Source organism: Lipotes vexillifer, unplaced genomic scaffold, assembly GCF_000442215.2.
Source record: "Lipotes vexillifer unplaced genomic scaffold, Lipotes_vexillifer_v1.1 scaffold120, whole genome shotgun sequence".
NCBI classification, from domain to species: Eukaryota; Metazoa; Chordata; class Mammalia; order Artiodactyla; family Lipotidae; genus Lipotes; species Lipotes vexillifer.
Window position 1 is genome coordinate 459,613 of NW_006791240.1, and position 12,547 is coordinate 472,159.

Genomic DNA, 12,547 nt, shown 5'->3' on the forward strand with positions numbered 1-12,547 from the left:
AAAAAAAAAAAAAAAAAAAAAAAAAAAAAAAAATCAAGCTTTTAAAATCAGTTATGTAAGATAAGTCACATAAACTTTATTTCTGAAATTGAAATACCTATAGCTGGACTATTGTGCTGATATGAACGGTACATTTTAAACAAACTAAACTGTGATGGGAAAAGAAAGAAACTGTGAAGCTGAGAGTCATGTTGCCTCATTATCTACCACTGTAAAAAAAAAAGAATGAGTCTAATATGGGAAGATACATATGAAAATAGCATGAAATGAGCTATATCCCCCAGTTGCAAAATAAGACCAGAACTTAGTCTGAGGATCACCCACGGAGCTGCCTGCTTTCCACATAGGAAATCTCGGGTTCCTGTTTTCCTGTTGATTCATGTCAGGCAGCTCTGCAGATTTCTGAGTCTGCACAGTGAGCTCTACGGCCATGTATTTAAGTCAGTCCTGTGTGCGGAAGCAGCAAAATAAGAGCATTGGACAAAAGCGCCCTATTTACTTATACCTTCTCACATTCCCATGTTCAGAGTCTCTAGGTGAGGGTATGCCTTTTGCCACATTTTCCTCACATGTTGGCAAATATTAACTATTCACAGATGACTCAAACAGTGGTGAAGCCTTTGAGAAAATCTAGGCACACTGCTGGGATCAAATTTGAGTTATTTAACTTAGTGTCTCTATTGATTAAATGATCTGCTGGTCATATGTGGTAGCCTCTTCTAAAACTAAAGCTTCATACCTGGAAATAACTTCCCAAGTAAGATAATAATTTCACAATCCCTATCATTTCTGAGGAACAGTGGTCCTGAATAACAGGACATTTAAAAAAAATGTATCCACAACATCAAAACCTGTTCTTATTTACCCTTGGATGATAGGAAAATTTCCCAAATTCCTAGGTACTTTCATATATATATATAATTCCCACCCACTAAACACTGCATTGCTTGGAAAAATATTTCACACCCTTTATAAAATGTGTAATTTAAGAAGGTAATTATCTTGTAACAGACGGTACTTCAGTGATCGAGGAGGTTTCTTCATTTATACATTCCGTCTCAACTCTTTCTAGCATTAGTGCATAGTAGTTGTTTCTCATTAAATTGTATTCAAGGTAGGAATGATCATGTGAGAAAGATGTATGTGTGAGCTACTGCTGTCACCTCTTGTAATGACTAGTGTTACCTAATAGAAGCTTCTCTATATACAATAGAAAATATTACATTTTACATTAAAGCTAGGTGCTCCATTTAGTGTTTAGCAAACTCTGTAGTATATTGGTTCATCAACTATGTATGTGCCTGGCACAATGTTAGGTACTGTGGAATAGAATGTAAACAAGAGACCCGTCCCAGCCCTCTGGAGCTGAGAGTCTTAAGAGTAAATCTGTTTGTAGAATCATCTTCATGTTTCAAGAACTTTAAAAACAAACCATGCAATCTTTCTTATGCTTGAAAAAAAGTATAATTTTCTTAATTATCTCTATTTTGAAGCTGATTTCCCTTCTCTTCTGAGCAATCAAGTAATGGCTGAAGACTTCCTTGGATAAATGCTACTTTTCTTCTGTGTCTCAAAATTGAGTTTTTTGCCTTTTGCTTCCCTATTTTCCAATAATTTCCCCATCTCCCCTTTTCTTGGAAAAGGCATTAATATGGTGAAGTCATCCTCATACAAGTACTGTTGCATGAAAGAGCATTAGGTACATCTGGTTTGGGCTCCAGAGAGCAAACACAGCTTTCTGAATCTCTCCATCAGTGGTCAAACTCCTCCTCTGGTAATCTTTTTTTTTTTTTTTTTGCGGTACTCGGGCCTCTCACTGTTGTGGCCTCTTCCATTGCGGAGCACAGGCTCCGGACGCGCAGGCCCAATGGCCATGGCTCACGGGCCCAGCCGCTCCGCGGCCTGTGGGATCTTCCCGGACCGGGGCACGAACCCGTGTCCCCTGCATCGGCAGGCGGACTCTTAACCACTGTGCCACCAGGGAAGCCCTCCTCTGGTAATCTTATACCTTTACAGGATTAATCGGTACTAGTTGCTTATAAATGACATGAAAAAATACATTGAATTTTCATGCAGCTTTGGGAAACCAGGCCAAAATATTCCAGTGAATCCAAATTATTTCTTCAAAAAATAAATGATTAAAGTGGTACATAGGCATCATTACCAGTCCTATCTCACCACAAGCCTTTATTAAGATACTGTGAAATTCAGAGAATTTAGAATTGATGAGAAGTTAATCCTTCAGTCACTGTAAGTCACATTTTAAATCAGCCTTTTAACATTTTTGCTGGCAAGAATTGTTAAAAATAGTAATGCAGTATTTGATTTCAAACTTCTAAATGTGCTCATTTAGCATTCATTCCTTGAGACAGACAATCCAAAAAATGTCATAGCATTCTTTTATAGGATAGTGAGCAAAGTAGACATGCTAAGCCATTAATTGCATCAGCCAAACATGTTTAAGGTTGCCATAGACAAGGATTGTGCAATAGAGAATAACAACATCTGGCCTGCTCACAAGACCCAGAACATTTATGGTGTTGTTCAAGCCTGTTTTTTGTGTTTTTTTGTTAAAAATTTGAGATGTGAAAAGTTTGTTTTAGTTAGATGATATTTTAATACCTGCCAGTGCTTTGGAACTATTAAGATGTCACTTCTCAATACATTTATGTTTTGTTATTCTTTTCTTTTTTTTACACTCAGTATAAATCAGGAAAAGTTGTACAACAACCTAGCATTTAGAATTTCCTTTTCATTGTCTTCTTAGGAACTGAATACCCCCATCACAGCAACAAAAGCATTTTATAAGTACCACTTGCTAGACTTTAAGCACCTGCTTAACTTTGAGTATGTCCTGAATATTTGGTATATATAGTCAACAAATAAAGCAAAATATAACATGCATTCCAAATTTCGTCTTTTCCTATTAAGGATTTAACAGCTGAACTATATGACAAGATTAGGTGATCCTGGCATATGTTAAATTCAAATTAATGTGAAACAAACCAACAAAAAAGAAACTATTTCTATTTAAGTAATGTTTTTGATTATTGTAGCTAGGCTTCAATTATCCTTCAAATGCACACTTACACTGTTACCTGATTGTTTATAATAAAGAATACTGTACCTATGAGTCTTTTGGCTCATTTTTCCCTGCAGACGTCATAGAAGGATTTCTTGCATATGAATCCTTAAGATGATCTTAAACTGTCCTATTTTGAAAATAGGATGTTTTTGAAATCCAACATCCTATAGAGACATCACGTAACAGTTTTGAATTAAACACCTCAGAATAACTGGCATTAAATATAGAACCTTGCAGGGAGGGATAAATTAGGAGGTTGGGATTGACATATACACATTTATATATAAAATAGAAAAAAATATATTCATATATAAAATAGAAAAGAATATAGAACTTTGAAGATACTTTTCAGTAATTTTAGAAAGGATATGCATAGGAGCTTTTTTTCTGGATATTAGCAAATATTAAGTGATATTACAGTATATAGGAGAGAATGAACAATTTTATTACTGCATACATCTGTACATTGCTATATATTACCTATTAGAAAGGTGCTAAAGAAGGCAACTGAGGAAAAACTAAGATAGAATCCAGGAGGAATATGAACATATCTAAAAATGTAAATCTTCTATTCCCTCCATTTAAATTTCCTTCCAGTCTATAAATGGAGGGGGTTAAATATTGTAAATATTTTGAGAAAACTTAGCCGCCTTAACTTGATCAAAGTTTTCCTTTTTTAATTTTTTTTTAAAGAAATGGAGCCCTTTAGTCAAAAGAAATATTTTGTGGAGTTCCAAAATGTAAACAGATGAAAGACAAGCTATTCTGGTTCGATACAGGTGAGGATTATGAAGCTGTAAGTTTATGGAAAGCAGTGTTTGTGTCTTGCTTGTCTTTGCGTCTCCCATGGTTCCTGACGCTGTTCTTGCAACCAAAATTTGGTATTGGCACTTCAGCCACTAACTAGTACAGATTTTAAAATATATCACTGTATAGACATAAAATATTGTCTTTAAACATCAGCCCATCTAAGAGAAGGAATATTTTCATCATCCTAGGAACTTCCACATATTCGTTTATTAGACGATTCTTGTGCATCAGCTACTACCAGGCAGGCACCATAGATGGCAATGACAACACAGTTTCTGCCTTAAAGAAGCTTATCATCTGTGGAGGAAATGAACAAGTAAACCAATAAAGGTCAGTGTGCTATCAGTTGTGACAGGCTGCAGGGGACCAAGCAATGACACCTCTGTCAGGCCCTGGATGGGTATCCAGGAAAGCTGGGCTGATCTACCTTGCCTTCCTTCCCATCAGTTCCCTTAGCAAGTCTCCCAGACATTTCTAAACCAGCCTAGGTGCCTGATCTCTGTGCTCCCATCATAATTTGTGCTCATCGATGGTCAGTTATCAATTCCTGCACCATATTGTTTTCTTGTCCATCCATCTCTATGAAGCTGGGAGCTTTTTAAGGGCAAGGATTGTATCTATTCATGTTCAGCATTTTCCAGCTGTTGTTTGTTTAGAAAGGCATTTGGGGTTCACATTATAAAGGCAGAAATGGTATTTGTCTCATTCTCCTTTTTTAAAATCAGCAATTATTTAATCTCTTCAAAATAAAAATAATTGCAAGTCTTCAATTACATGTCCAGTGACTATGCTGCAGCTGGTGGCGATAGGAGAAGCATGCTTATGATTTAGTTTGCAAATATTCAGCTGCACAGCAGTAGCAAGGGAAGATAGCTTTGACAGTTAAACTGTTAAAATTGTTTTTATTCTAAGCACTTATTTTCAAAATGTGAATTTGAGCAAAGACAAGATGCATAGGAATTCTGATGTAACAAGTTAACACGGAGCATAAAAAAGGTAACAGTTCTGAAAGTTTATCTCTGTATGATCACTGATGATTCCATTATTTGCATGCATCTGATAAAAATGTTATATATGGCCTCAGATTTACTCCAGTAATCTGAAAGATGATGTTAAATGGAGTAAATATAATGAAAATTATATTCAGGTTTGTTTTTTTAAGCCAGAAATTACTCACACCTGCAGTATGTTATTTGGAGATAATGTTTGCAAGTGACAGGCTAAATTTTCTCTAACCTCATCATTTAGAAAGAAGAAAACTAAACATTCTAAAAATAACCCACTGATGTTTAATGAAGATGCCTGTGGAGAGTCTCAGGAGTAGCGGTAAGAAGACTTTTTCTATCAAGGGGCAGACAGTAAATATTTTCAGCTTTGCAGGCCATGTGGCCTTTGTGACTGTTATAACTACTCAACTCTGCCAGTGCAGTGCAAAAGCCACCCTAAACAATATGTAAGTGGATGGGCATGGCTGTGTTCCAATGAAACCTTATAGACATTGAAATTTGAATTTCATATAATTTTCACATCATGAGATGATTTTCTTTTGATTTGTTTTCAACCATTTAAGACTGTAAATACTATTATTAGCCTGCGGCAGTACAGAAATGAGCTGCGGGTTGGATCTGGCCTGGGGTGGGGTGTCCCAGTTTGCTGAGCCCTGCTCTGGAGGATGAGAAGCTGTCTTGAATGTACCAACCACAGCCATACTCCCATCTGAATGCAGCCTCAGGAGACACCCCAAGCCCGACCACGAGAACCCCTCAGCTAAGCTCAGCCAACCCTTAACATTGTGGGTTGGGCAGGGAGGTGATTATGGTAAGCCACTCTGCTTTGGGGTGGTGTGCTAGATAACTAGTCATAAACGTGTGGAATGTTGATGAAACTTTTTCTTTGCTTCATCCAGAAGCCTCAGATGGGAGTAGCTTCTCATCACAAAGCACAGGCATGCCTGTTTGGAAGCACCTACAATTTTTTTTTTTTTTAAACATCTTTATTGGAGTATGATTGCTTTACAATGGTGTGTTAGTTTCTGTTGTATAACAAAGTGAGTCAGCTATACATATACATATATTCCCATATCCCCTCCCTCTTGCGTTTCCCTCCCACCCTCCCTATCCCACCCCTCTAGGTGGACACAAAGCACCGAGCTGGTCTCCCTGTGCTATGCAGCTGCTTCCCACTAGCTAGCTATTTTACATCCGGTAGTATATATAAGTCCATGCCACTCTCTCACTTCGTCCCAGCTTACCCTTCCCCCTCCCCGTGTCCTCAAGTCCATTGTCTACATCTGTGTCTTTATTCCTGTCCTGCCCCTAGGTTCTTCAGAACCATTTTCTTTTAGATTCCATATATATGTGTTAGCATACGGTATTTGTTTTTCTGTTTTGACTTACTTCACTCTGTATGACAGTCTCTAGATCCATCCACCTCACTACAAATAACTCAATTTCGTTTCTTTTTATGGCTGAGTAATATTCCACTGTATATATGTGCCACATCTTCTTTATCCATTCATCTGTTGATGGACACTTAGGTTGCTTCCTAAGTGCTCAGAGACCCTGTTTTCAGGCTCCTGTCATATTTGCAGAGCTGGCCTTTTCTTTCTAAAATAGCCTTTAGGACCGGGACACCTTGCCTTTTGTGCCAGTGCGTGGACCCTTGTGGCCTGGGATCTGCCTGTCCAAGAATAGCCAAGCGTTCCTCTCTTACCCTGTCCTGGCTATTGTAAATAGTGCTGCAATGAACATTGGGGTGCATGTGTCTTTCTGAATTATGATTTTCTCAGGGTATATGCCCAGTAGTGGGATTGCTGGGTCGTATGGTAGCTCTATTTTCAGTTTTTTTAAGGAACCTCCATACTGTTCTCCATAGTGGCTGTATCAATTTACATTCCCACCAACAGTGCAAGAGGGTTCCCTTTTCTCCACACCCTCTCCAGCATTTGTTGTTTGTAGATTTTCTGATGATGGCCGTCCTGACCAGTGGAAGCACCTACAGTTTATGATATGGTAGCTACTCTGGTTCTGAACAGTACCCTGGCTCCATTTGCTCTGCCAGTGAAACCGCTGTTTAAGAGATCTCTGTTCAAAATACTTCTCTTTCCCAGACCATGTGGGAAGACTTGCCAGTTTGGTTGCTACAGGTAAAGCATTCAATTCCCACCTGCTGTTAACACCAGAGGCGAGCTATGACATTCCCCAGCGAGGGTACAGTGCAGGCAGTAAGGCAGCACTGGCCTCTGAGGATACTGCTGTTCCCACCACTGCTGTGGTGATCCCAGCCTCTGACCTTCATCTTGTGGCCAGAGAAGTGTCCAGAGAGCCTAGAGTTCTGCTGGTCAGAAAGCACCCCGCCTTCCTCTCCAAACTGGGTACCTGAGAATTAACTCTGTGCATCTCTGTTTTAAATTCTCATTGCCCTTCGGAATGGGCGGTGCCTGGCCTGGGCAGAGGATGTGGTCATTTTCCAATTGCTAACAAAGCAGGAAGTGTTCAATAAAGTGAGGTCCTGGATGGACTTTAAACCCCATTTAAAGGTAGCAAATGTCTGGGACTGGGAAGCAAAGGGCAATGCTGATTGTTGCTGGCACTGGAGAGGTGAATAAGAAATAGAAGAGACACAGGAAACACGGTCACATAGCATTTGAACGTAAGAAGAGAGACAGGTACCTGGATAAGAGAGGAACACTTGGCTATTCTTGGACAGGCAGATCCCAGGCCACAAGGGTCCACGCACTGGCACAAAAGGCAAGGTGTCCCGCTCCTGAAGGCTATTTTAGAAAGAAAAGGCCAGCTCTGCAAATATGACAGGAGCCTGAAAACAGGGTCTCTGAGCACGACACTGCTTAAGTTTCCATCCTGGCAGACAACTTTTGGTGATCTTAGAAAAATACTGATTTCTCTAAGACTCAGGGTCCCCCATTTTCTGAAAAGGAATAATGCTGTCACAATTACCCATTACCCCCGCAGATGGTTCTAATCAACATGATGGTGAAGTACAGGTGCATATGTGTATTTTGATATTTTACCATAATAAATAGTAATAAATTTTTGTGCAATATATTTGATGTTAATATATCCTGCTCCTTATTAGATTTTCAAAGGCAACTGGTGTAAAATCTTATTAGTGGACAGTGGTCTCCAACTGAGGACAGTATATGACACAAGTTGCAATTATATATAAGAGACGAAAACAAACAGAAAATCTCACTACTCATAACTATCTTTTCTGGTTGTTTTCCTTAGCTCTCTGTTGTTGTTTTCCTGCTGCATATACTCCTGGGCCCTTTTAAGCCCAAACTACAAATAGCTCATGAAAATCAGTATCTGTGCTCAGTAAATACACCTTAAGAAAGGCTACATGCATTTCAATATTACTAGGGTAAAGCTACGAAGAGAAAAGATCTATTTAGTTTGCTGCAGTACATAATAATAAAAAAAAAGCTTATCTCCGATGCATTAGAATAGTACAAACGATTATTTAGAGGGTGGAGTAATACATGTTAAGGATAATAGGGAAGGTTAGAAGATGAGATCAACTCACCTAATTAGTAAACATGTCAAGTATTCTCACTAAAATGTTTTGCAAATATTAACTGTAAACTCAATAAAGGCAGTATTTTGATCAGTTTTTTTTCCTATAGTGAGGCAAGTCTGTTAAACAAATGAAAGTTCAGCCTATCTCCAAATAAACTGCTATCTGAATACAGGTCCTATGTATGTACCATTCAACAGCATCTGTAGTCATGATTATAACACTCATTTTCATAGTTAAAGAAAGCTAGAAACTGAGGGAGTGATGATGATAAGAACACTAAAATTTCCATGTCAATTAGTTACACAAAGGAAATCAGGACTACTTTCCAATGTCCATATTAGTTATATTTTCCAATTCTAGAAAAAGAAACAGGAAGTTGTAAATCAACAATCATTTGAAAGATCCCAAATTGAGACCTTTTAAACCAAGACTGAGAACCTAGAACTCATGAAAGAAGTGTCAGATATGTTCAAATATTCAAAAATTGAAAGCTTGCATGGCAAGAAATACCATAAAAAGGTAAATAGACCAATTTTAGAAGTGGAAAAAAATAAATAAAAACGACATAGGGTTAATTTTCATAATAGTCACCAGAGTTTTGCACACTGAGTAGAAAAAAGGAGGCTAATGGGAAAACAGACAAAAGACACGACGAGGCAATTCACAGAAGAGTAAATCTAAGTAGCCAACAAGCATATGAAAAGGTGCTCAAATTTACCAGCATTCAGGGAAACGCTAATAAGTGTAACAATTAGCAGTACATAGCTATCAGAAAGGCAAGAGTTAAGAAAGAACAGTAACTCCTACTGCTGGCAGAGGAAAAGAAATTCTCCCTTGTTACTGATGGATGTGTGAAGTGATTCAGCCTTTTGAGGGGAAAGGAATATAACGGTATCTATTTAAAGGAAACATGTATCTATAGCTCTCCCTCCACCCAACAATCCCATTCCTGAGAATCCACCCCAAGGCCAGAGAACCAGCAGTAAACACCACTACATAGGGACACACCACAAGGACGTTTGCTGCAGCTTTGCTCATAGTGGCAGAAAACCAGACACCAACAGTGGAATGATTGAATATGATGGTACGTTCACATCATGAGATGCTCTGCAGCCACTGAAGCAATGAATTCGAGCTACACAAGTGACTCAGGGACCTTCTACACAGTACTGGTGTGTAAAAAAGCAGTATACTGACATGTGTATAATACACCCACGTTTTTATGTAACAGTGACAGTTGCAAAATGTGTATATATGTATATCTATAGAAAATTACACAAACATAAAAAAAAGAAGAATCCCTGCTGACATTACATGGAAGACGGTGGGAGAACCACAAAAAGGACCAAAAGGGGAAAGCCAAAAAAAACCACCCCTCCATATATACGATATGATTACACTGCTGTATTTATATAAAATTATATACGTGTGCATACAGAAAGTTTTTTAAAAATTTAGCCTTTACTGAAGCACCCACTAGGTTCGAAACTAGGTACTTAAAAGTGATAGCTGCTGATTTAGCAACAACATTCTACTGCGGCAAGAGCATCATTTTCGGAGACAGATTTAGCTTCAAATCTTAACTCTGCCTCTAATAGAAAGACCTGTTATTTATGTCACTTCTCTCTTTCCTCATCTAAAAACAGGGACAATACTTGCCATGCCATGTTTTGAGGTTCAAAGGAATTAGCACATAGGAAAGTACCTTCTAAATTGTGTTCTGAAGTAACACAATTAGGGTTGGTTTAAATAAAATCTGTCATTTAACACATTCTAAAACTCAAGGCTTAATATACAAAGGCTCTATTCTCATGGCCCAGTGACAGTGCATCCACTGGTAAAAGTAAAGTTCACGTTCAAACTGCACTGGCCTCATCATGATCACGTACATGGATCACACTGCTTACTAGATTTAAGTCCAAGAGCTGTGTGATCGTGAGCAAGCAGCTTAACCTCTGCAAGCCTGCTTCTGTATCTATAAAATAATAATTGTTGTGCGTACATTATGGAATTGTGAAGAGCAAGTATGTATGCACAATTGTTTTGAAAATTATAAAGTGCTAGAAAATCTGTATCATCTGGTCATGTTTTTATATTATGTACCTCCAGTAAGGAAGTATACGTTTTGGGCCTCAGAAAAGACGGTAAGAAACTCCAGGAGGGGAAATCTCACTATAAATAAGTGCTACGTATATGGAAATAAAGATTCATTAATAAAAATGTATTTCCTCCTATAAGCTGAAATAGAAAGCAAAGGAAAAAGCATATCCTGTCTACTGTTTTCAATCTGTAATAGGATTTCAGTTTGTAATAAGAAAAACATTTTTGAAAGGGTCATCTGTGCATGGTAAAAATTCAAGCAGTACAAAGGATTATTTTGATAAAAGATATTGTCTCCCAACCACTGAAGCTCCTATTCTTCTACCCCATGCTACCAGTGCCCCAATTTTCCTTTGCAACTTCTAATTTTGTATATAAGCATACATGTGTGTATAATTATATCTTTACATATAATTTTTGGTAACATTATTTATGACCCTTTGTATTTCCCTATCCATAACTAAGTAACTATAGTCCACTTATAATTTTTGGCCAATATCGTCATTGATGGACACCTCTTTTGAGGACTATCTTGTTGGTTGTCTCCTTTTTCTCCATAGTCATTTGGATTAGCTACTACTGAAGCAAAACATTTATTTTATAGTTTTCTTTCTTTCCTTTTCCTTTTCTGATTGCTTTCTAGCAAGGTTTGGTAGTACTCTAGGGCTGCTGGTTGATGAGCTGAAGCATATCCCCCTGGGTTTCCTCCCTGAAGTGGGCCGTTCCTGAATGATTTTCCTGTCATTAAATCCTACCGACTTGTTTATTCAGTCCCTCCAAATCCCACTCTTCAAGTGGAAGCCTGGGAATGGTCTTAAAACCAAGGAGTTGAAGGAGCTTGAGTTACTGATATACCCGCTGTTACAGAGTAGTGTAATAAAGATCGGGGCAGTTGCTCATTCATTGTCATGAATACTGCTAGTTTCCTGGCTGAAGTACCTCGTGCTCTCTGATTCTTCCTACACTTGCTCTGCAATGTCATAGAAAACTACTTTCCCTGTTGGCCTCATTTCTTCTCTGTTCAGCGAGAACTCTAGCTTCTATTCCTGAGAGTAAAGCATCCTAACTTCCGCCACTTATTCCACTAAATGAATCTGAGTTCAAGCTTGCAATTTATCTTTCCTCCTCTATGGCTGGCGGAGCCCTGAGATATACTGTCACCTGACTGCAGACTGCCATTTCAGGCTCCTGGTTTCCAGGCCAAACCTTTAATGCCCAACTCATCAATCCCTTTACACACAGTATTACTGAGGATATAGACCTGGCTGGATATAACAGAGACACCTTACTAGCCATGGCAGACACAAGAAATTCCATCTCTCTTTGATGTAGTAGTCCAAAAACAGGAGGTCCCTGGTCCAAAACAGGTTATAGGATAGTAGCTCTGCTCCCCAAGGCCATCCAAGGACACAGGTTCTTTTTCTCTTGTTCTGGCTTTCCCAGTGAATTACCTTCGTTTGGTCTACAGATGATGTGCTGCTTTGTCCACATTCCACGCAGCAGGATGGAGAAGAAATGGGCTGCCTGTCTCCTGCTTCAGGGCACTGTCTGGAAGTTGCACACATCTTCTCTGTTCATAGCCCATTGGCCATAACTTACATGGCTACACCCAACTGCAAGGGCAGCTGAAAAATAGTCTTAAAACTGAAATAAAAAATATATACTGAAAAGTACAAAAATCATACATGTATAGCTTGCTGAACTTTCATTAACAGAACACACATGCATAACCAGCATCCAGGACAGAACGAGAGCATCACCAGAAACCCTGAAGCTTCCTCATGCCTCCTTCTAGGCTCTATCCCCACCCAAAGGGAAACCACTCCTCTGTGTTCTAACAATAATAGTTTCACCTGCTTCTGTACTTTATACAAATTGAATCATCCACACATCATTTGTGTCTGGATTCTTTCACATGACATTATGTGAAAATTGGCTGTATTGCTGGGTGGGTACACTCCCAACCAAAACTTCTATTATTATGAAAGAAGGAAAAAAGGTATCAGGGGACTA